The sequence below is a fragment of the Alexandromys fortis genome, unplaced genomic scaffold (assembly GCF_014885135.2).
Source record: "Alexandromys fortis isolate MF-2015 unplaced genomic scaffold, M_Fortis_MF-2015_v1.1 scaffold_45, whole genome shotgun sequence".
NCBI lineage: Eukaryota > Metazoa > Chordata > Mammalia > Rodentia > Cricetidae > Alexandromys > Alexandromys fortis.
Genome location: NW_026067926.1, coordinates 7,342,881 through 7,368,642, shown reverse-complemented (window position 1 = coordinate 7,368,642; position 25,762 = coordinate 7,342,881).

The window sequence follows — 25,762 nt, the reverse complement described above, 5'->3', positions numbered from 1 at the left end:
CTGCAGGGTTTTGCAGCTGACGCTGAGTCAGGAAGCCTCTCTTAGATGAGAGTGCTTGCTTGCCTCTAGCAAGCAGAGTAGACCCAAGAAATTTCTGCTACCAAGAAAACATGCTTCACTCCATTCTTTCCCAAGCTTTCTCAGGCTTTTTGTGGATTCAGTTAGCCACACGTCTGGGCGCCATCTGTTGAAATAGGAGCGGCGACGGGGCTGCGTCCCCAACAGATAACAATTAAGGTCATCATCAATCTGATTACAGGGGAATGGTATTTTCAGGTCGCCTCTCCACTATTGCTTAGATGCCATGAGTTTCTGGCAGGGTAAGTTTGTCTCTGTGCTCAAGGCTTCACTTCTGCGATGTCTCAGGCCCTGGGACCAACATTTTCACAAACTATTTGTCTGCATTTTTAATGTTCCAGCGACAGCTCCTAACCACAGGCTACCAGGACTGCTGGTCTCAAGAGGTGTGAATCGCTCACCTTGTATTTATATTTACATACTTATTTGGTGCTGGGGATTAAACACAGGGCCTTTCACAGACTAAGGTGCACTCCCAGCCCTGAACTGTCCTTCTCATTGGCTCTCTGGTCAAAGAGCAAAGACTGACTAGTCAGCCCTGGCCCTGTTTCTCCCATCCGCTCTGCTCTGTGATTGTTGGAGCTGGCCAACTTTGCAGAACTGAGAACACCCTGCAGTGGAAACTCCTATGCTTACTGTGGGGAACTGAAGTTTTGGAGTGCCAAGGGATTCCCTTTGTACTTCACGGTGTTGTCAAGGTAATATCAGGACTTGGCCTTAGTCACCACAGAAAGCAAGTGTTAACTCTATGTGTCTGCACAGAGGGTGGAGGTAAAGTACACATAGATGTGTGTGTGTGTCCATATATGTGCAGTATGCACACATGGAGGGCAAGGTACACAAATCCACTCAGCACTTAGGAGACTAAGACAGGACGGTCAATGTTCAAAGCTGTCTGGACTGCATAGGAAGACCCTTTCTCAAACAGACAAATGGACAAACAAATGGGCTAGGGAGATGGCTCAGAGGTTAAGAATACTTGTTGCTCACAAAGAGGACTTGGGTTCAGTCTCCAGAACCCAAGTGAGGTGACTTTCAACCACCTCCAACTCCAGGATATCCAACACCTTCTGATCTCCACAGGCACCTGTATTTACAAGCCTATAGCCTGTTCCCACCCTCCCAGCATACACATATACTCACACATTACACGTAGTTAGAAAAAAAAAATCGAGCCGGGTGGTGGTGGTGCACACCTTTAATCCCAGTACTTGGGAGGCAAAGGCAGGCAAATCTATGTGCGTTCAAGGCCAGCCTGGTCTACAGAACTAGAACAGGCTGTCCTGGAACTCACAAACTCACTCTGTAGACCAGGCTGGCCTCGAACTCGCAGAGATCTGCCTGCCTTTGCCTTCCCCAATCCTGCCCCCCAGTGCTGGGATTAAAGGCATGGGGTATTATTGATGATTGGCATGGGTGGTTTCAGTCCACGGTCAGCCAGTCCACCCCGAGGCAGGTGGTCCCGCGGTGTATAGTAAAGCAGACTGGGCAAGCCATGGAAAGCCAACCAGTGAGCAGCATTCCTTCACCGTCTCTGGCTTTAGTTCCTGCTTTGACTTTCATCCAGGAAGAACTATAACCTAAAGCCAAATAAACCCTTTCCTCCCCAAGTTCTGTTTGGTCTTGGTGTTTCATCACAGCAATAGGAAGCAAAGGAGAGCAGCCGCCAAGAATCAGACTGCACACCTGCTGTGTAGCAGATGGCAAAGATAATAAACACTGCTACAAAACAGGAGAGGGACTGGGTGGCCCTGGAAGAGTGCTTACACACTCTAGAGGCCCTCTTTGCTCCCCAGCACCAAGAAGAAAGAAGGGGGGTGGGGAGAAAGAGAGAAAGAAAAGACTGTTGGAAGTGGAGGCGGTAAGATACATAAAATAGATGAGCAGTCACTAGGGTGAAAACCCATGAACACGGACCACTAAACCAGTAACTGCAGCCACAGCACCCAGAGCACCTGTGCTCACTCACTGTGCACTTGATCAGCGCACTTCTGTCTGTCATGCACATGTGGTCTGTGTGGTCCCATTTGATCCTTTAAAAGGACCTGAACTCTGGTGTGATATCCTGCTGCCTCCATCTTGAAAAACTTATTTACAACCGAAACATGAGATCCACATTTCCCCCTTTGCATTCAGACCCACTCACTACACACTGGATGAAGAGAGAGAAGAGAGGGAGAGGGAGAGAGAGGGAAGGAAGGAGGGAGGGAGGAAAGGAGGACATGACTGCTCCTAGGTATTGAGGAGGAGAAAGTTTATTGTAGATGTGAGGGAGAGCATAGCCAGAGGCAGGGACTTCTGAGAGAGTCCAGGGTGGACAGGCCCCTGAGCCTGGCCATGTGAGGAGATGGGGGAGGAGAAAGGGGAGAGCCAGGAACACAGAAGAGTAAAGCACAGACAAAAAGAAGGACTGGGTAACTAAATGACTGAATTCCATAGGCAAAGGCAGCAGTGGGAAGGACAGCCCAATGGCTGGGCTGAAGAGGTTTGGGGTAGGGAGTGGAATATGCCAGCCACGCCTTGTAATAGGTTGGGATTAAGGGATGGTGGGAGAACCTGGCAGTCAGGTACCCCGGGTTTGAGACTGCACACACAATCTGGCATTTCCTGGTACTCTGGGTAGAGCACAGGGGTTCTTTTTCTGGAAAGGTCAATGTGATTGTTAGTTTTAATTGTCAATTTGATGCCAGCTACAATCACCTGGGAAGTATTGACAAGGGTTTGTCTACATTAAGTTGACTAATGGGAAACGTTTTTGTTCTTGCTTTTTTTTTTTATTTTAAGATTTATAGGCTGGAGAGAAGGCTCAGCTGTTAAGAGAACTGGCTGTTCTTCCAGAATTTCTGAGTTCAATTCCCAGCACCCACATGGTGCTCACAACCATCTATAGTTGGATCTGACACCCTCTGCTGGCATGCAGGTGTACATGCAAATAGGGCACTCATACATAAAATAAATTTAAAAAAAAAGACTATTTGTTAGCCAGGCAGTGGTAGTGCATGCCTGTAATCCTAGCACTCAGGAGGCAGAGGCAGGGAGATCTCTGTCAGTTCAAGGCCAGCTTGGTCTACAGAGTAAGTTCCAACATGGCCAGGGCTGTTACACAGAGAAACCAGAAAATAAATTCCCTATAACAAAGAATAATGAAAACACTAAACATATATAAACAAAGACTATTAAAAGCTGCACGAGGAAAAGACCAAGTAACATGTAAAGGCAGACCTATTAGATTTACCCCTTACTTCTCAATGGAGACTCTGAAAACCAGAAGGGCTAGACAAATGTTCTCCAAACTCTAAGAGACCACAAATACTAACCCAGACTATTATACCCAGCAAAACTTCCAGTCACAAATAGATGGAGAAAGATTTTCCACTATAAAACCAAACTTATGCAGGATCTGTCTGCAAGCCCAGCTCTATAGAAGGTGCTAGGAAGAACTTCAACCTGGAGAGGTTAACCACACCCAAAAACACAAAGAATGAGCTCAGATCATCAAATCTAAAGAGGGTGAAAACCCCACACCATAACGAAATAACAAGAAATGACAACAAACACTGCTCACAGATAATCCTCAATGTCAATGATATTAATTCCCCAATAAAAAGGCACTAATAGACTGAAAACAGGATCTATCCTTCTGCTGCATCTAAGAAATACAACATGACATCAAGGGTAGACATCCCCTCAGAGTAAAAGGATGGAGAAAGCAAACAGACACAAGAAGTAAACCAGGGTAGCCATCTTAATATATGATAAAATAGACTTCAAACCAAAACTAATTAGAAACGACACTATTAATCATCAAAAGGAAATCCACCAAGAGGATATTGCAATCCTAAATATCTATGCACAAAGGCACCCAAGTTTATAAAAGAAACACAGCTATAGCTTAAATCACATATTGACTCTCACACAGTGATTGATACCTTGCTCTCACTAATAGATAGGTCATCCAAACAAAAGCTAAACTGAAAAATGTAAAAGACATTGTAAACAAAATGGACCTAACAGATTTACAGAACATTTCACTCGAACGCAAAAGAATATACCTTCTTCTCAGAACCTCATGGAACTATCTCCAAAATTGACCACGTACTCAGACACAAAAACAAGTCTCAACAGACACAAGAAAATTCAAATAACACCCTATATCCTATTTGACCACCACAGGTTAGAGCTGGATATCTACAGCAACAGAGGTACTATATAGGAGGAACAGCTAAAACTAAAGGCCATTTGGGGGGTTGTATGGAACCCTAGTATATATATATATATATAGCTAGAGCAATAAGACAACTGAAGATCAAAGGGGATACAATAGGAGAGGAAGGAGTCAAAGTGTCTTTATTTGCAGTGATATATGACCCCAAAAATTTCACCAGGAAACTCCTCTAGTTGCTAAATATATTCAGCAAAGTAGCAGGATACAAAATTAGCTCACAAAAATCAGTAACTTTCCTATCTACAAATGACAAAGGGATTGAGAAAGAAATCAAGGAAACAATACCCTCCACAATAACTTCAAAAAAAAAAAAAAAGATCAGGCTGTGGGCAAGCCTGAAGAGCATTTTCTTAATTAGTAATTGATAGGGGAGGGACCAGTCCATTTGTGGGTGGTGCCACCCCTGGGCTGTAGTCCTGAGTTTTATAAGAAAGCAGACTGGAGCTGGGTGATGGTAGTACAGTCCTTTAATTCCAGCACTCAGGAGGCAGAGGCAGGCAGATCTCTGAGTTCGAGACCAGATTGATCTACAGAGCAAGTTCCAGTACAGCCAGGGCTACACAGAGAAACCCTGTCTCAAACAACAATAACAACAAACAAAAACAGAAGAAAGTAAGAAAACAGTCTGAGCAAGCCATGATGAGCAAGACAGTAAGCAGCACCCTTCTCTAAGCCCTCTGCATCAGCTTCTGCTTCCAGGTTCCTGCCCTTGAGTTCCTGTCCTTCAGTGATGAACAGTGATATGGAAGTGTAAACCAAATAAAACTTTCCTTCCCAACTTGCTTTTGGTCATTGGTGTTTCATCATAGCAATAGAAACCCTGACTAAGACAATCCCAACCTCAAATTGTACGATAGAGCTACAATAATTCAAATAGCATAGTGTTGACAAAAGCAGACAAAAATCTAGACATGTTGATCAATGGAAGAGAACTGAAGACCCAGAAATGAGTTCACATACCTATGGACACCTGATTTTTGATAAATAAATCAGAAAAACACACTAGACTAAAAAGACAGCATCTTCAACCAATGTTACTGGCCAAACTGGATGTCTGTATGTGGAAGAATGCAAATAGATTCATGCTTCATCCTGCAGAAAAGTCAATCCCAAATGGATCAAAGACTTCAACATAAGACCAGTTACCTTGAGTCTGATAGAAAAGAAAGTGAGAAATAGTCTAGAACTCATGGGCACAGGAAAAGCCTTACTGAACAGGACACCAATAGGACAGGTCCTAAGATCACCAATTGATAATTGGCACCTCGTGAAACTGAGACGCTTCTGTACAGCACAGAGACAGGACACTGTCATTGGACAGAGCAGCAGCCTATTTATAATTGGAAAAGATTTTTACTAACTACACAGCCCATAGGGGGCTAAAATCTAAATTATACAAAGAACTAAAACAAAAACAAGCAAGCACACACTGGACATCAAGAAAACAACCCAATTAAAAGTGGGGTACATGCAGGCAGTGGTGGTGCATGCCTTCAATCCTAGCACCCAGAAGGCGGAGACGGGTGGATCTCTGTGACTTCCAGGTCATTCTGGTCTACAGAGCTAGTTCCAGGACAGCTAAGACCACACAAAGAAACCCTGTTTCAAAGAACCAAAAACAACAAACAAATGAAGAATGGGGCACAGATCTAAATAAAGACTTCTCAAAGGAGGGAACTCAAATGGCTGAGAATACTTCAATGGTCAACATCCTTAGTCATCAGGGAAACGCAAATTGAAACTACTTTGAGATTTCATCTTATACCTGTTAGAACGGCCAAGATCAATTTAAAAAAATAAAATTTATGATATCAAGGATGTGGATTAAGGAGAACACTCATCTTTTGCTGGTGGGAGTGCAAACTTGTACAACTACTATGGAAATCAGTGTGGGAGTTCCTCGGGAAGACAGTAATTGATCTACCTCAAGATGCAGCTATATCAATCACCTCTAAGCATACTCTCAAAGGACACTGTCTATCAATGTCTGTCAACAGATGAATGGATAAAGACATTTTGGTACATTTGCACAATAGAATATTACTCAGCTGTTAAAAGACAAAATTTATATACAAATGGGTGGAGCAAGAAAAAATTATCCCGAGTGAGGTAACCCAGACACAGAAAGACAAACCTGTTATATGAACTTGTGATAAGCAGGCTACAATCCGTGTAACCACTGGTTAGGTGTATAGGAAGGGACTGGTGGAAGGGATTCTTTTTAGGAAGGTAAATAGAACACAGTTACAGATGGACAGGGGTGGAGTACTAGAATGGGAGGGTCAAACAAGGACTGGAGCCGGGCAGTGGTGGCACACACCTTTAATTCCAGAACTTGGGAGCAGAGACAGGCGGATCTCTGTGAATTCGAGGCCAACCTGGGCTACAGAGTGAGTTCTTAGACAGGCTTCAAAGCCACAGAGAAACCCTATCTCGAGAAAAGGAAAACCAAAAACAAACAAACAAACAAACAGGACGTGGGAGGGAAGAGCAGGGTAAGAGAGGGAATGTGGGGAGGAACAGCTAAAACTAAAGGCCATTTGGGGGGTTGTATGGAACCCTAGGATTGTGGAAATCTAGACGGAATCACCAAATAACTGGGGAGACAAAGCCCCAGGTAGACACTTACCACCAAATGAAACTTCCAGTTCTGGAGATGGGTTAACTAATCAAGCTGTTGGCCAAAGGGAGCCCATGGACACCCCCAAACAACTCAGGCTGTTGCCAGTGTCTGTCGGTTGCTCTCCACAAACTGATGCTGAGTCCCTGTTGCTGAGGACGCTTCCGTACCTCCCTGAATACAGAGAAATTAAGCTGGTGTCTACCTAGCGCTCTCCCCTACGGCCTGGTGTTCATGGTACTGGAAGGTGCTCTGCACGCTATGAAGAGAGAAAGGTAAACACCAGCCGAGCAACAAACCCACCCTCCATCTACAGTGGTGACCTGCCTGCAAGATACGCTGATGCAATAAAGAATCCCAGCTTTCCTACAAACAGATTGCTCTTGGTCTGGTAACATGTCTAATTCTGTTTTTCGGTCAAGTTCTGCCAGTAGGTGAAAGGTTTGGGGGTTGGAGTTCAAAGGGGACACCAAGGCAGGTTGCTCTTTTTGAGTAAGCGGTTTATTAGTTATTAATAACATAGATAAGTAGGCAGGCAGCAGCATTTTGGGCACTCTAAGGAGATTCAGACACATGGAGTGGAGCTCTTAGACATTTTAGAGCCCTGGAGAGGAAGTAGATTAGAAAGTCACCAGGTTCTGGCCCACAGTTTGTCAATGCTGGGTGTAACAGTATTTGAGTGTTCAAAGAATATTAGGTTATCCATAGACATCTTTTCTGACCAGCAATTACTAAGGATCAATAGGGTGGGAAAGGCAAGACTTTAGAGAAACAAAATTGCTATAGTTACTGAAATTGTCATAGTTCAATTGGAGGAGCTTTACAAAATGGTGGGGTCCTGGCTAACAATAGGAGTCATTCCCAGATGCAAGAGCAGGGGAGGGAAGCCTGTGTGTGTGTGTGTGTGTGTATATCTGTGTGTCGACGCCCCCCCCCACCAGCCTGTGTGTTTACTGCTGCCCCTTCTTCTCTGAGGCCTTGTCCGTAAACATTAGGCCCTTTCTCCATGGTCTTTGGGCCTAGGAATACTAAAGGCTCCCCGCTTCCCCTACCCTCCTACTCCTGGCATATTTCAGCATCCTCTGAGTATCCCCTAACCACGCTTCTGAAATAGGGTCTTTAAGATGTTCTCTTCCTGTTTTCTTCCTTGAGCACACCACCTGCTTAAGTGTCTGCCTGTGAACCTACCCCCCACTGGAGCCACTATCTCCCCAGAACTGGAGAACAATAGGAAAGATGGTGTTATCAGAGCCCCCAGGCACTTACTGTACCTGGTCACAGCCGCAGTAGAGGTCTCCAGGAAAGAGAGATTTGACAGGGCCCACTGCAGGAGGAACTGGGAAAGAAAGGAAGGAAGGGAAGGAGAACCAGGAGGGGCAATAGAAGCCTCAACCTCTTTCTCCCCATGACTTTGTGATGTAATACACGTTTGGTCTGTTTGTTTACTTTTGAGACAGACTCTCACTGCATATCCCTAGGTAGCCTAGAACTCAGATTTCTCTACCTCTGCTTCCCAAGTGCTGGAACTAAAGATGTGTGTCACCAAGACAGACACATATTTAATCTTTTAAAAAATATATTTTAAGCTAGGCGGTGGTGGCACACGCCTTTAATCCCAGCACTCGGGAGGCAGAGGCAGGCGGATCTCTGTGAGTTCGAGGCCAGCCTGGTCTACAAAGGGAGTTCCAGGACGGGCTCCAAAGCTATAGAGAAACCCTGTCTCGAAAAAAAACCAAAAATAAAATAAAAAATATATTTTATTTTTTGTGTTGCTAGGGGCCACGTGCGCCTCACCCCTAGATTTGGAATGCCCCCAGTTTCTGCCCCGTTGATACTAAAATTTCCTTAGTGTGGTTGAGGAGTGCTTTTGTTATTCCTAGGTCCCCTTTAACTGGAACTCAGTTTATGCTAATGAGATGGCTCTTGGAGGGGTCCCTACATAGCTTCCATATAAAGTTTGGTGAGCTTCCAGTCTGAAAATGCTGAGAGAGCGATGTACGGAGATATGGGTATATCCAGCCCCGTTCCCCAAACCTGACCCTATTCCTTCTCCTCCACTTAAGCCATTCCTGAACTATATGCTTTATAATAAACCAGAAATGGGTAAAACAAGAGAAAAAGAAACAAAAACCCAACTTCCTAAGTTCCATGCGAGGGTTGTAAATGTAGGATACCTCAGTTTAGAGCCGGCAAGATGGGGCAGTAGGTAAAGGTGCTTTCCTAATGGCCTGGGCCTACAGGGTGGAAAGAGACAACCAACTCCCACAGGTGTGATCCACAACACTGTGGCATGTGCACACACACCCAAATAAAATGTAATAAAAAATTTCAGACCCCTCAATTTACTGATGGAAGGAAGGTGAGAAATGCAAGATCCGCCACAGGGCTTGTGATGGGAGATCTGCCACAGGGCTTGTGATGGGAGATCTGCCACAGGGCTTGTGATGGGAGATCCGCCACAGGGCTTGTGATGGGAGATCCGCCACAGGGCTTGTGATGGGAGATCCGCCACAGGGCTTGTGATGGGAGATCCGCCACAGGGCTTGTGGCGACACACCACCTGGAACGGCAGTAGGGCAAGGGTCTGGAGATTAAGGAACACACAGAGACATGGGTCACTCTTGAAGCAAGAATGCCAATTTTAATGTGTTCCAGGGCAGCTTATATAGTGCTCTCCTTGATTAGTGGCCACGCCCTAGCTCTCAGGATTTTCTACTGCAAGCCCACCAGAAACCACTTCCTTGTTATCAGGAACTCATGAGGGTCTCGAGCTCAGAGCAGCTGCAAGCATAGGAAAACAAGTTGTTTACTCCAGCAGGTGAGGGGGTCATAGAAAATTCAGGGTCTGAGGGTCTGCAGCCCCTAACAGCTCCCCCTTTTCTATGCAATTAGACCAGGCCTGTCTTAGGTTGCAGAAGCACAAATTCACGCCTTACCCGTCATCAAGAACACTTGCCTCAGCACGCAAGGCCTCTGTCTTAGGTTGATTGTGACAGGCTCCTGTCTTACCCGTCTCTGGCTCACTGGCCTTCCCGTAGCATGTTGACCCATACTGCGCGCGGAGGAAGCCCACTTACTTGGGCAAGCATCAATTGCTTAGCAGCGATATTACATCACTGCTGCTGCTGCCGCCGCCTGTTGTAGAGGCAGAGCACTAAAAACCCTCCAGCTTCGAGAGTTCCTAGGGCAACAGTTCCAGACCAGCTTTTCAGCAAGCCTAGGCCATAAGGAAGGCCCCTCGCCAAAGAATCTGTGGAAGTGGGAGGAAACACGAGTCCCATTGACCTCAAGGGACGCAGTAAAATTAAGAAATTGTGTGTTCCATGGTCCCTTAGGTTAAGAATTCAACGGGCTGACAGTAGAACTAAGGCCCGGGCGTGGCACAGATCTGATGGAAGGAAGGGGAGCAACTATACGCAAATCCCATAAGAAATCTAACTGCTCTTATAAAAAGGCGGTCTGTAGGTTAAGTTGGAAAATGCCGTGACTAACATGCTCATTAAAGGATTTGGGGGGTCTCCATCTCAAAGGCAGTGGCAAACTGTCCGGCTAGGGAATCAGCAGTGCTAGCCACAGCCGCCACCTGGCTGATGGCAGTTTCGACTGCCGCAGCTGAGGCCGCCACGGTGATCTTGCTTCGGCAGGAATGGCTCGGCACCAGCTGATTCACAGGGATAGGTAGCAAGTCTGGAACCAGGACCACAGCGGCAGTCGTCTCGTTCACCCGGCAGCTGCTTAAATGACATGAAACTTGAGAGCAGTTAAGGGCAGAGTCATTCGAGGTATTGTTGGTTAAAAGAAAAGAAAAACGGCCCTGACATACAGACAGCTGCATAAAAAGTCTTATATTGGCTCTGGTTTAACTGCAAGGTATCTTTAAACATATTTGTGACATTCCATCTTGCTGTGCCATTAAACAAGGTAGACTCCTGCACAGCCAAGGGTCCAAAATTTAGACAGGCACGAGGTCCGCAGAGGTACCATCCTCTGAAGGTAGGCACTATATACTGTATCAGGCTGGATTCCAACTCCTGAGAATCTTTGCTAGCATTCTTGTAAAGTGGTCGTGGTCTATATAACCATATAGGGAGTTTTGGTAATACATTCTAACCATAATGGGGGTACTACAAATTTATAAGCCGTAGTGACTGGAGCCACACAAGAGGTGGCCTTGTGAGTATCATATAATAGCATCCACACATTACGAAGACCACTAGTGGAAGCACTGGTAGAATTAAGGGCAAGATCAGCTCTAGAGGCTTTGCTAACACAAGGAGAAGGAGAATTCAGCAGAGATAAATTACTTGTTTTCTGAAAACACAGACTGCCAGATAGGTTCCACATACCAGTAACATTATTGCATTGCCAATTAATGGGAATGGCTGGCTGTCCCATAGCCCAATCAGTGGAAAGGAAGTACGACCATACGGGGCTATCCAGACCCACCGGCATCAGCACCAGCGAATTCCTGACCAGGGCCCATCATACCTGTTTGGTCATGGCTGATGGTCAGGAGAACAGTTCATAGGACGTAAAGCCATTCAGGAATCCAAATGGGGCTTCTTCCCTTTTCCCTTTTTCTTTTTCCTTTTTGTCCCTCGCCCCCACAGGTCTTGGGGGCAGTTGAGATATTGTTTTTGTTTATTTTTATTTTTCGAGAGACAGGGTTTCTCTGTAGCCTTGGAGCCTGTCCTGGAACTAGATCTTGTAGACCAGGCTGGCCTCAAACTGACAGAGATCCACCCGCCTCTGCCTCCCGAGTGCTGGGATTAAAGGCGTGCGCCACCACCACCTGGCTGTTTTTGTTTTTTAAATGCCCAGCTTGTTCATAGTTAGAGCAGGGCTTGGGCTGTGCCCCAAGACCAGGATGCTATAGAGCAGTGGCCATCACAGCCCTGGTGATAGGGGCTTGGTCAATGAATGCCCTTACACAGTCTAAAGTAATCATTCAACCCTCCTCATTGCCTGTGAGGACGAAAGAGCCTCCTGACAATACTTGTTGTCATTCTCTCATAAACTAGTTTGATAACTGGCATGGTAGCATCAACTTCAGGGACAGTCCTACCTGCTAACTGTGAGCGGATTCACAGAATCTGAATAAGGCTCAGACGGCCCCTGCAGTACCTTAGATAACTGATCCCGGCAGCCTTGTTAGGCAAGGCTTTCCAGGCTCTTAAGGCGGCTGTGGCAATTTGAGCATACACCCCTGGGTCACACACGACTTGATGATTGAGCGGGGTGTAAGGTCCAGTAATGGTGAGCATGTCCACACTTCTGTTCAGGTGTCCTGCAGCGGTGTTCCTTCTGGCCGTCTCCACATAATTGTCTTGATAATCTGACCTCCAAATCAAATAATCCCCTCCACCCTACAAAGCTGCATCCTATCACTAGAGTCAAATTTTGATCCAAGAAGGATTCCACCAAGGCAGCGGTAACGGGAGCACGTGGGCCATAAGCGACTGCTGCCTCTGTAAGCTGTCTACATCCTTAAACAGAAACTGCAGATGTAGCCTCTGCCTATCCCCATGAGGATTCGCAGTTTTGATAACAAGAAAAGCCTGGATGTTCCTGGACTTAAGTTCTAGCTAATTGTCTCAACTCTTCTACTTCCTTCTTCCTGCCTTCCGGAGTGGCAGTTGCTTTGTAAAATGGGTTCTTTCTCTGGGGGCGAGGTAAGAGAATAGACCCAATCCCCAGAGATAGCTTGGAATCACTACTCTCTGAGATCTGAGCCTCCTCAGGCTCCTTCAGCTCCTCTCCTGGGTCTCCTTTGCCAGAGAGTCTTCATCCTGGAAAGCCTCCAATGACTTTGTAGCTAGCCTCCTGGAGTTGTTCTTTGACCTTACTTACAATTTTCAGTAAGCATTGACTCTTTAACCAGTCTCCATAGAGAGAATGTGGAGATTGGAAAGGACTCAGGTTCTTTGTCCCTCGATTCCTTTTGTAAACCTGCCTTAACATGTTCCCAGTCAGGGACAGTTAAGGTATCTGCCTGCAAAAACCAAGGACTAACTCTGTCTATTTAATTATTTGTTTGTTTGTTTGTTTAGTATCTGTCTGTATGTCTGCAGGTGCTTCAGACTTCATTACAGATGGTTGTGAGCCACCGTTTGGTTGCCAGGAATTGAACTCAGGACCTTTGGAAGAGCAGGCAATGCTCTTAACCACTGAGCCATCTCTCCAGCCCTAACTCTGTCTATTGTTTCATCCAAGTCTCCAATTGTTTTTCTTTTAATCCTGGTACCCTGTTCTTTCCGTAGTACCTGCAGTTCCTTTAAGAGGGCGGACTTGGAAGAATTCATCCCCGTCCTTACAATTCACCCTCTCACCTTCTCTTTGTTACTTACCTGCAGGCCAGCCTTCCACAGGGTGTCCCTCAGAGGTGTCCCTAGTTCCCGATCCCAGCGGGGCCTCCACCTGTGGTGCCTTCACCACCTGGAACCGTGGTCAGGCAAGGGTCTGGGGAGTAAAGAACACACAGAGACACGGGTCACTCTTGAAGCAAGAATGCCAATTTTAATGTGTTCCAGGGCAGCTTATATAGTGCTCTCCTTGATTAGTGGCCACGCCCTAGCTCTCAGGATTTTCTACTGCAAGCCCACCAGAAACCACTTTGTTGCTATCAGGAACTCATGAGGGTCTCGAGCTCAGAGCAGCTGCAAGCACAGGAAAACAAGTTGTTTACTCCGGCAGGCAAGGGGGTATAGAAAGTTCAGGGACTGAGGGTCTGCAGCCCCTCACAGGGATAGTATTGGGGCATCTGAACCCCTTAACCCGTGGGTCTGCACTAACTCTGGGGAGTGTCAGAAATGAAATGAATCATAGGACACCTGGTTGGTTGGATCATGGATAAAAATGAATGTATCCAGGTGCCACACATTTTCAGCATAGAAACAGCTCACTCCCACCATCCAGTCTCAGGCCTGTGACTCTGATGATCTGATAGTCAGAGCCAATGGAAGATGCTAACTTTGGGGTACATCAAGACTACCTCACACGGGGTGTGGGGTATGATTCTGAATGTAAACATGCCAGGACCTGTGCTGGAAAAGAACAGTGTACCATAAAGCAACAAACAAGATGCTCAGCGAAAGAATATGATAAACCCAAGGGTGGGATGGGCCTCTCAATGTGGGGGGGGGCTAGAATTAGTGTCTTAGCACTGGCCTCACACACTGCCATGGTGGCTCTCAAGTTACCTCTCAAACAGTTGCCAGGTAATTCCCTTGATAACTGAGATTGTGGAGTGGCTCAGAGGTGTCTTAGGGAGGATTCACACCTGATAGGTAAAGCCAGGAGTCACTAGGTTTGTACTAAGGGTTTAAGGAGTGCCTTTTGCTGTGAAGGGGGTTTCCAGTGAGGTTCCTTCCTAGGAAATTAAATGTTTATAGCCGGGAAGGGAGAAAGGCCTTAAGAAAATGTTGATTGTCTTGGAGTTCTTGTGTCTCATATACTTAGAGCTGCTTTGGCCATGATGGGCTGGAGATGTAGTTCAGTTACAGAGTTTGCCTAGCGTTTGCTAGGCCCTGGGTTCCATCTGTGTGCACAGGCACACACACACATACACATACATACCCATCAAGTACCATTGGGTCTTGCACAGCATAGACCTATTAAAGAGCCTTCTGTTGCAAACGAGGGAGGTTTGAATGAAAAAAATGACCCCTGCAGGTTCATATGTTTGAACGCTTGGTCCCCAGCTGGTGGACTCTTTAGCAAGCATTAGGAGGTGTGTCCTTGTTGGAGGTGTGTCAGTAAGGGTGGACTTTGAGGTTTCAATAGCCCATATCAGGACGGAGCTCACTCTCTCTGCTTCCTGCTTGAGGATCAGATGTGGGTTCTCGGCTGCTGCTCCAGCACCATGCCTGTCTACCTGCGGTCACACTCCCTGTCATGATGGCTCTGGACTCACCTTCTGAAGCTGTAAGCAAGACCCCAATTAAATGCTTTATTCCATAAGCTGCTTTGATCATGGTGTCTCTGCACAGCAATAGAAAAGTTATGAAGACACACACCACACTCAAAGCTAGCAGCTTTCAAGTTATTTGGTGTGTATGCTGGAGTAACATACCAAAGAGAGGAATGTGCTGCCTCTAAAATCCAAACAGGCCCACCAAGCATTAGTAAAGGCCAGGTGCAACAACGGCTTACTAACAAAACCAAAAGCCCTCATGGGGCCGGAGGAGTTGCTCTCTTGGTAGAGTGCTTGCCTAGCATGCACAAAGCCCTGGGTTTGACCCTCAGTACTACATAACACACCAGACATGAGGTGCACCTGTAATCTCGGCATTTGGAGACAGACACAGGAAAGTCAGAAGCACAAAGTCATCCTTGGTAACTAGTGAGTTTGAGCCAGACTAGGCTACATAAAACTCTTTTTCTCAGCCTGGCGGTGGTGGCCCATGCCTTTAATCCCAGCACTCAGGAGGCAGAGGCAGGTGGATCTCTGTGAGATTAAGGACAGCCTGGTCTCAGAGCTAGTGCCAGGACAGGCTCCGAAGCTACACAGAGGAAGCCTGTCTCGAAAAACAAAACAAAAACAAACACAACTCAACCAACCAAAAAAAAAAAAAAAACCCATACATTATTAAAATTAACTTCACCTGGTTTTCTTTGCACTGCTGGGTCTAATTAATGGTAGGCAAGCATTCTGCCACTGAATCTCACTTTGCTTCCCTATGTGTGAGTGGTTAAGAGTTCTTCCAGAGGTCTGGAGAGATGGCTCAGTGGTTAAGAGCATTGCCTGCTCTTCCAAAGGTCCTGAGTTCAATTCCCAGCAACCACATGGTGGCTCACAACCATCTGTAATGAGGCCTGATATCCTCTTCTGGCCTGCAGGCATACATGCAGACAGAATAAATACTGTATACATGATAGATAAATAAATAAATATTAAAAAAAATAGTTCTTCCAGAGGTCCCGAGTTCAATTCCCAGCACACACTTGTCACGGTGGTTCACAAGTCTATAACTGTAGTTCCATGAAATTCAACACCCTCTTCTGGTGTGCAGACATATATATAGACAAAAACACCATACACATAAAATTCATAAATAAACATTTTAAAGAATTAAACATGTGGTTCAAGTTTCTATTGCATGAAGCTGAGCTAGGTAAAGGATTGGACTGTATCCTTTAGGAAAGTGTGTCAGGGATGAAGCAATGTGTAGATTTACTGCCCAGACAGACACAAGGCCCTGCTGGGACTCACAACCTTCTCTGGGAATTATCTCCTGGGTCTTATCTCCCCTTTCTAGGCCTACACAGTTCTTGCCTAGGGATTCTCTTGACTTTATGCCTGGAAACATGTATCCATCTTCTGACCTTATAGAATCATCTTAGACACTCTATTTGGCACTCAAATGTACTGAGTCAGATGGGGTCTTTTTTATATAGTTCAGACTAGCTTCAACTCCAACCCCCATTCCTGCCTCAGCTGGGAGTGTAGGTGTGTTCTACCACAGCCAGCTTCATATTGTCTTCCAAAACATTTTTAATTACATTTATTTATTTGTTGTGTGTATATGTGTGCTCAAAACTAACTTTTTTGTTTGTTTGTTTTTCAAGACAGGGTTTCTTTATGTAGCCCTAGCTGGCCTGGAACTAGATCTGTAGACCATGCTGTCCTTGAATTCACAGAGATCCCCCTGCCTCTGCCTCCCAGGTGCTGGGATTAAAGATGTGTGCCAGCATTACCTGGCTTGCCTTCCTTCCTTCCTTCTTTTCCACACACAACTCAAAATAAAATAAAATAAACAAACAAGAACAACCCCCCCCAAAAAAAATAAGATAAAATTCAATAGTTAAGGGGTACAAGTTGACATTTGTCTTTTTGCGTGACAACCATAAAAGTAATGATGATAGCTGGGCGGTGGTGGCGCACGCCTTTAATCCCAGCACTCGGGAGGCAGAGGCAGGTGGATCTCTGTGAGTTCGAGACCAGCCTGGTCTACAAGAGCTAGTTCCAGGATACTCCAAAACCACAGAGAAACCCTGTCTCAAAAAACAAAAACAAAACAAACAAACAAAAACAAACAAACAAAAAAAATGATGATAACTGGTGTTTTATGAATAGGGTGTCAAGTGTTGTTGCTGCCTGAGCGCAAGCCCAAGATTGTTCCTGCATCTCTTAGAAAGCCAGGGCTATTGAACAATGTGCTACCTCTTTTGATTTTGGTTTGTTTAGCAGTTTCCATAATTTTCTTTCACATGTGTGGAGAGGAGAAGGTGATGTCATCCTGTGCTGGGGCTTGATTCCCAAAATTGAGCTTAAAGGAACACCTGCTCTGTGAGGGGTTGATGAATACCCAGTGAAAAATAGGCTCTCCAGTCAAGTAAGTGGAAAGCATAGGGTTGATAAAGACATAGTTGCTTCACCGTTAGAATGAGGGGCTTAGTGTAAACCCATATATTTTCAAGGATGGGGTCTTATGAGTCTTGTCATCTTTGTGAACTTCCAGAGTCTTGCAAATTTCCTCAGAGTTTTGTGAGCCTCTTGAGACACCCTGCTCCTTTCAGAAGGGAAGGAATACAGAGGAAGCAGATACACACAAGGACCCAACAGACTTCCCAACGTTTTTTGACACAGGAGTCCTATTTTCATATCTGATGGGGCTACATTCCAAGGAATGAAATTTGGAGAGCTCTGTTGCAGATGGATGCTGACGTTTTGTCTAGAGAGGAGGAATGCTTATGTTAAGAACCAGTCAGTCTTACCTTTATTTTCTGATTTATTTCTCCAAACCCCAATGGCTGTTACGTGATGGGAGTAGGCAATGGATAGATCAGCAAGTCGTTTATTTGGAGCTGGAATATAAGGAACCTAGAGCAAGAAACTCCTCAGGTTTCATGATGAGGAAACTCGGTTCAGAGAAATAAAGTTCCCTGCCCAAGGTCTCTAAGAGCACCAGAGTCTGATAAATTTGAAAGCTGGGGAAAAAGATGGTTGAAACAGAAACTGACCCACTTCTGTCGCCACTAGATCCTGTCTCTTTGACATCCCTCACCAGTTATCCGAGCATCCACAAGGGGAAATCATCCTTCCCAAGAAGGCTACAAAGATAGACTGCTTCTTTCGCAGAACGTGTGGGCAGAAGTGCAGCTTTCTCATGCATTCAGCTGCAGAGATTCCCCAGCATTCCCGAGGAACATAAGCAATGTTTACATTTGCACCAGACGTCTTCGTGTGTGTGTGTGTGTGTGTGTGTGTGTGTGTGTGTGTGTACATGTGTGTATGCCTGTATATAGAGGACTGTGGTGGATGTTAGGTGTCTGCCACCAGAGCTTCCCTTCTCATCATTTGAGATGGGGTCTCTCACTGACCCCAGGTTACTGGCTGGCTAGATTGGCTGGCCAGCAAACTCCAGGTATCACCCTGTCTCGTTGTCCCCCATTACCTTCTGCCTGTATTAGGGTTACAAACATGAACAACCACATTGGGCTTTTATGGGGGCACTTCATATCTGAACTCAGGTCTTCATTGTGCTTCAAACACTCTATAGACAGAACTATCTCCCCACCCCTAAAATCTTCTTTTAAAAAGTGTGTGTGTCTGAACCTTATAAAAGAGAAAGTGGGAAGTACACTTGAATGCATTGGCACAGGGAACCACTTCCTAAATATAACCCCAGCAGCACAGACACTGAGAGAAACAATAAATGAGACCTCCTGAAACTGAAAAGCTTCTGTAAAGCAAAGGACATTGTCAACAAGACAAAATGACAGCCTACAGAATGGGAAAAGATCGTCACTAACCCCACATCAGACAGAGGTCTGATCTTCAAAATATACAAAGAACTCAAGAAATTGGACACCAAAAGATCACATAATCCAATAAAAAAAAAAAAAGAAGTACAGACCTAAACAGAGAACTTTCAACAGAGGAATCTAAAATGGCTGAAAGACACTTAAGGAAATATTCAACATCCTTAGTCATTAGAGAAATGCAAATCAAAACAACTCTGAGATTCCATCTTACACCTGAAAGAATGGCCAAGATCAAGAACACTGATGACAACTTACGGAGGTTGTGGGGAAAAGGGAACACTTCTGCATTGCTGGTGGGAATGCAGGCTGGTACACCCAGTGTCAGTGTGGTGATTTCTCAGAAAATTAGGAAACAACCTTCCTCAAGACCCAGTAATACCACTTCTGGGTATATATCCAAAGGATGCTCAATCGTGCCATAAGGACATGTTCTCAACTATGTTTATAGCAGCTTTGTTTGTCATAGTCAGAACCTGGAAACAACCTAAATGCCCCTCGATCGAAGAATGGATAAGAAAAATGTGGTACATTTACACAATGGAGTACCACACAGCAGAAAAACATAACGACAGCTTGAATTTTGCAGGAAAATGAATGGAACTAGCAAACATGATTTTGAGTGAGGTAACCCAGACACAGAAAGACAATTATTACTTGTACTCACTCATAGGTGGTTTTTAAACATAAAGCAAAGAAAGCCAGCCTACAAACCACAATCCCAGAGAACTTAGACAACAATGCGGAGACTAAGAGAGACTTACATAGATCTAATCTACATGGGAAGTAGAAAGTAGAAAAAGACGAGATTTCCTGAATAAATTGGGAGCATGGGGACCTTGGGGGAGGTCTGAAGGGGGGAGGGGAGAGGCAGGGAGGAGAGCAGAGAAAAATGTAGAACTCAATAAATATCAATAAAATAAAATTTAAAAAAAAGTGTGTGTGTGCACTCTACCTTATTTCTTTTTTAAAAAATATTTATTTATTAATTATGTATACAATATTCTGTCTGTGTGTATGCCTGCAGGCCAGAAGAGGGCAACAGACCTCATTACAGATAGTGTGGTTGCTGGGAATTGAACTCAGGACCTTTGGAAGAGCAGGCAGTGCTCTTAACCTCTGAGCCATCTCTCCAGCCCTACCTTGTTTCTTTAAGACAGAGTCTCTCATTGAACTTGGAGCTAGGCTGATGGCCACTAAGCCTCAGCTATCTTCTCTGACCGTCTCCCGCAGCAACACTGGTACGCCACGGCCATGCCCAGCTTTGTTTGTGCTTCTGGGTATTTAAATTCTGCTCCTTGAGGCAGGCGGATCTCTGGGAGTTCGAGGCCAGCCTGGTCTACAAGAGCTAGTTCCAGGACAGGCGCCAAAGCTACAGAGAAACCCTGTCTCGAAAAACCAATACATAAATAAATAAATAAATAAATAAATAAATAAATAAATAAATTCTGCTCCTCTCACTTATGCAGCAATTGTTCTTTCCTGTTGAGCTGTCTCCCCAGCCCCCTAGAATTCTTTGCAGTAAAGAGGGATCATTCAAGGAGCTTCCTTGGCCTGGAGTTTTGTGCGTGTTCCTCCTCCCCCGCCTCCTCCCTACTCAGATCCTTCCCCATCCCTCCTGCTGGTCACCCCAGACAATTGCTCTCCTGCTGAGCTGTATGCACCCCTAGCTCCCAGCATGGACCTCCTGACAAGTAAATGTAACAGGATTGGCTTCTCTATAGAGTCCTTTGAGGAATTTGAGAAATTGGCTGGCCTCCACCTGGGACTCAGTCTCACACTCAGATAAAACCAAAGAGGCCATTAAACGTGTAGCCCCTACCCTCCATAGTTCCAGTTCTGTAGAGCTGCACAATGAGTTCAAGGCCAGCCTGGGATACTATCAAAAAAAAAAAAAAAAAAGAAAAAGTTCTATTAAAAATGTTATAGTATTACTAGTGCACGTATGTGTACTTTGTGGAGTTGGTTCTCGCCTAGTTTCATGTGGATCCTGGGGATCAAAACCAGGTCTCTGAGCTTGCACTTATTCCCACTGAACCATTTGCTGGCCCCGAAAGGGTCCATTTTGACCGTGTTTAGTCTAAGGTGTGGCCTGGGTGTGTGGCGTGGTGGGGATGCCTTGGATTCCATCTCCAACAGAACAAAACCAAACCAGGCTCCAAGAAAAGTGTGTTAGCTACTTTCACATCCTGGTCACCAAATGCCTAACGAGAACAATGTGAGGGAGGAGAGGAAAGGTGTGCTGGAGGGAGAGGCACTAAGAGGCAGAGAGCCCTGGAGAGAGAAGCACAGTCAGGCTGTAAACCCCAAGGACTGTCCTAGCGGCTTGTATCTCCCTCTAGACCCAATGTCTAAATGGTCCCACAGCCTCTCAGAACAGCACCGCCAGTGAGGAGCCAAGTATTCAAATACATGGCTCTACAGAGCACAGTCCACATCCAGACCATAATCACACGTATGAGATATCCACGGAGACAGCAAGTTGGGGCTATCTATATAAAAATGCGGCCTGAAGACACAGTTTTGGGAGCTGTTGGACTGAAGCTGGGATGTTTCCTCAGTTATTGTGTGTATGAATGTACATGTTCATGCATGTGCAGAGGTCAGAGAACAGCTGGCTGGAGTTCTCTCCTTCCACCGTGTGATCATGAACTGAACAAAGATTGTCAGGTGTGGCAGCAAGCACCTTTACCCTCTGAGCCATCTCGTCGGCCCTAAAAATACCTCTAAAGGTGAAAGTGAAAATAATTTTAGGCAGGATAGGCTCAAGGAAATGAGTGGTGTGTGTGTGTGTGTGCGCGCAGCTCAACAAATTGAAAACCTCAGAATCACCATCTTTAAAGTCCTTAAACATTCCTGATCCCGCCTCTGCCCACGCCCCCCCCCCCCCCCCCCCCTTCCAGCTTCCAAACAGGAGCACTTGTTCCCCTGTGGTCTTCTAATTAATCCTGCTGCAGAGTCTCACAAGAGGAAAACATTTTACCTTTAAAAGAGAAACCAAGGCGCTGTCTGCTGTGTCCCTCCAGCAGGTGCCTCCTCTAACTGGAAATTCTGTAACATTTAGGCCACTCTCGAATCTGAACAGGCACTTCCAGATCTTCCCTGGGGAAAGGAACCCTTGGCTACTGTCTCCATGGGAAAACCAACTCTGAGGTCAGGTTTTTAGAAACCAATCAGTATCTTACAAGGTAAGGAATTGCCACCAAGTGCTTTGAATCAGAAGCACCCCTACTCCCAGGGGTTGACAGTTAAGGTCAATAGCATCCATGGAGCCACACTAGAGTCTGAACATGCCTCCTCCTTTTGTTTCTTCTATTGAAAATGTGCTCCCAGGGTGATGTTTTAGAACAGTGGTTCTCACTGGGCAGTGGTGGAGCACCTTTAATCTCAGCACTCAGAAGGCAGAGGCTTGTGGACCTCTGTGAGTTCAAGGCCAGCCTGGTCTACAAGAGCTAGTTCCAGGACAGGCTCCAAAGCTCCAAGGGTTTTTTCTGAAACCCTGTCTCAAACAAGCAAACAAAAAAACAGTGGTTCTCAACCTTCCCAATGCTATGACCCTTAATATAGTTCCTCATGTTATGGTGACCTCAATCATAAAGTTATTATTTTTCTTAAGATTTATATATTTTTATTTTACGTGCATTGGTGTTTTACCTGCATGCATGTCTATGTGAAGATGCCAGATTCCCTGGAACTGGAGTCATAGACAGTTGTGAGCTGCCATGTGGGTGCTGGGACTTGAACCCAGGTCCTTTGGAAGTGCAGCCAGTGCTCTTAACTGCTGAGGCATCTCTCCAGACCCCATAAAATTATTTTTGTTGCTACTTCATAACTGTAAAAAGCTACTGTTATGAATTTAATGTAAATATCTGATATGCAGGATATCTGATACGTGACCCATGTGAAAGGGTTGAAAGGGTTAATACCCTCCTCCTCCACCTCCCTGCAAAGGTTTGTGACCCATAGCTTGAGAAGCACCATTTTAGAAGGCAAGGGTTTGGGGGCTGTAGATGTAGCTCAGTTTGTAGAGTGCTTGCTTTATATGCAGGAAGCCCTGGTTCACTCCTAAGCACCGGATAAACCCCAGGGTGGTGGTGCACACCTGTGTAATCCTAGCACTTGAGAGGTGGAGGCAGGGTGATCTGGTCATGGGAACTGAGTCCATATGAAGACGGTTAGGCCTCACCCCATGTAGCCACTTTCCCCATTGCCGTGACAGACACAAGACAGAAAACGTGGAAGGAGAGATTTATTTGGGCTGACAGTTTGAGCAGTCATAATTTATCGTGGCAGAGAAGGCGCAACAGAGTTCACAGTGGTGAGAACATTTCTACTACTCTTCAGGTGGCCACAGAGCAGGAAACAGAGATGGAGAGGGAGGAGGGAGAACTCGGGTTAGAAACAGGCCAGACTCCAGTGATCCACTTCCTGTAGCCATGCCTCACATCCTGAGGTTCCACAACCTTCCTGAAGCACCACCTCACGGAGACCAAGTGTTCAAACACTTGAGCCCATGGGAGACATTTCATTTTCTTTCTTTCTTTCTTTCTTTCTTTCTTTCTTTCTTTCTTTCTTTCTTTCTTTCTTTTCTTTCTTTCTTTCTTTCTTTCTTTTCTTTTCTTTCCTCTTTCTTTCTTTCTTTTTGGATTTTTTTTTTTTTTTTTGATTTTCAAGACAGGGTTTCTCTGAAGTTTTTGGTGCCTGTCCTGGAACTAGCTCTTGTAGACCAGGCTGGCCTCGAACTCACAGAGATCGCCTGCCTCTGCCTCCCGAGTGCTGGGATTAAAGGCATGCGCCACCACCGCCGGACTTCATTTTGGATTTTCAAGACAGAGTTTCTCTGTGTTGCTTTGGAACCAGTCGTGGAACTAGCTCTTGTTGACCAGGCTGTCCTTGAACTCACAGAGATCTGCCAGCCTCTGCCTCCCAAGCACTGGGATTAAAGGTGTGCGCCACCCATTATACCTATTATACCGTCCACCCTGGGAAGGTATAGTACAAAAGTTGTAGGATAAGGTCCTCCTTAGACTCTGAATCTGCTGGCTTCTTGACGTTGGGCTTTCTAGACTCTAGAACTCTGGGAAATGAATTCCTGTTGTTTGTAAGTCAGTCGTCCCTACCCGCCCCCAACTCCAGTCTATGACATCATGCTATAGAAGCCCACACAAAGACAAGCATCTACCGGTGTGTGCGTTTCTCTGTTCCTTTTCTTTACTTGTTTTCTGAGTCAGAGTCTGGCTGCTTTCTCGTTCGTTTTTAAGCAGAGTCTCACTATATATAGCTGGAACTAGTTATGTAGACCAGGCTTGTCTCAAATTCACAGAAACACACCTGCCCCTCTCTCTCAAGCACCAAGCTTATGAACTTGAACCATCACCTAGGCCTCGTCTGAACCTCTGCCCTTGACAGTCGGAGAGCTCATCTTGCCACAGGCTTGATTACCCACTATCACTGCACTGATAAGTACCGAGACCAGAGTGATTATCCTAGTTGAAACTGCCTTTCCTTAGACTTTTCTACAAGTCTCATTATTCGATTAGCGATTATTTGTTGCGGCAGGTGTCTCAGATCGCCTATTCTCATTTATCTTACTATCAGGTCAGAATGGACACCCAACTCCTTGTTTACAATATGTGTGTGAGTGTGTGTGTGTTTGTGTCAGAGGCAGAGCTGCACCTGTACAACCACGTAGTGGATTCACGGAGTGGATAGAACTGAATCCTGAGAGAGCCCTGGGGTATTGTTATTGGTCATTACAGAACTGGCTTCGGGTGAGCTGTGGTCTCTAGAATCCAAATTCTGCAGGAAAAAAGGGGGGCATTAATTCCTCTAATTTATAAATTGGGAAGTCACAAAGGGAAGTCCAAAGGCCTGTGACCCGCCTCCAGGCTGACCTTGAACTTTTGGCCCTTCAGCCTCCTTCCTCTTCAGTCCAGGGAATGCACGTGAGGGCCACCACACCCAAATTTAGCTTTATTTTTGAGAAAGAGTTTTGTTCTGTAGCCCAGGCAGGACTCAAACTCAATCTGCCTGCCCCTGCATCCTGAGAGTTAGGGTTACAGGCGTACACCTGGTGGCACCCCTTATTTTCAATATGAGAAAACTGAGACCCAAGACTGTAAACGGCTCCCTCTGAGTGACCCAGGTGTCCCCAGCCCCCAAACCCTAGCCACTCCACACCACTGTCCCATGTCACCCACGTCATGACTGCACACTAACACACAGGGACAGGAATGAATGCAGGCTTATTTATAAATCCTGCAGAGACATAAACCACTTATCATTTTCATACTGGAGGTAGAGACAGGAGGAAGTTCAAGATCATCCACGGGGGTGGGGTGGGGAGGGGAACAGACCTTGAGGCTAGCCTGGGTGACATAAAGGCAAAAATAAAATACAACCAACCACCACCACCAAAAACCCATCATTTTTTTTTTTTTTTTTTTTCGAGCAGGGTTTCTCTGTGTAACAGCCCTAGCTGCCCTGGAACTTGCTCTGTAGACCAGGCTGGCCTCAAACTCACAAAGGTCTGCCTGCCTCTGCCTCCCCAGTGCTAGGATTAAAGGACTAAAGGCATGTGCCACCACTGCATGGCTCCCATCACTTTTTAAAAAAAAAAAAAAAAAACAAAACAAAACCCACAAGAATTTCTCCTTCCCCTCACCACTTGAAAGCAAAGGGTAAAAAACTAAGCATGGAGACCAAATTAACACAAAAGGAGCATCAGTTAAAAAAAAAATCCAGAACAAGCAGGGGGGCAGAGGCAGGAGGATCTCTGTGAGTTCAAGGCCAGCCTGGCTTCCACGACAAAGCTAAAGAGAAACCCTATCTCGAAAAACCAAAACCAAACCAAACCAACCAAACAAACAAAAAAACTCATCCAGAACAATAAGGTTTCTGTCTTCTTCTTCTTCTTCTTCTTCTTCTTCTTCTTCTTCTTCTTCTTCTTCTTCTTCTTCTTCTTCTTCTTCTTCTTCTTCTTCCTCCTCCTCCTCCTCCTCCTCCTCCTCCTCCTTCTTCTTCTTCTCCTTCCTCCTCCTCCTCCTCCTCCTCCTCCTCCTCCTCCTCCTCCTCCT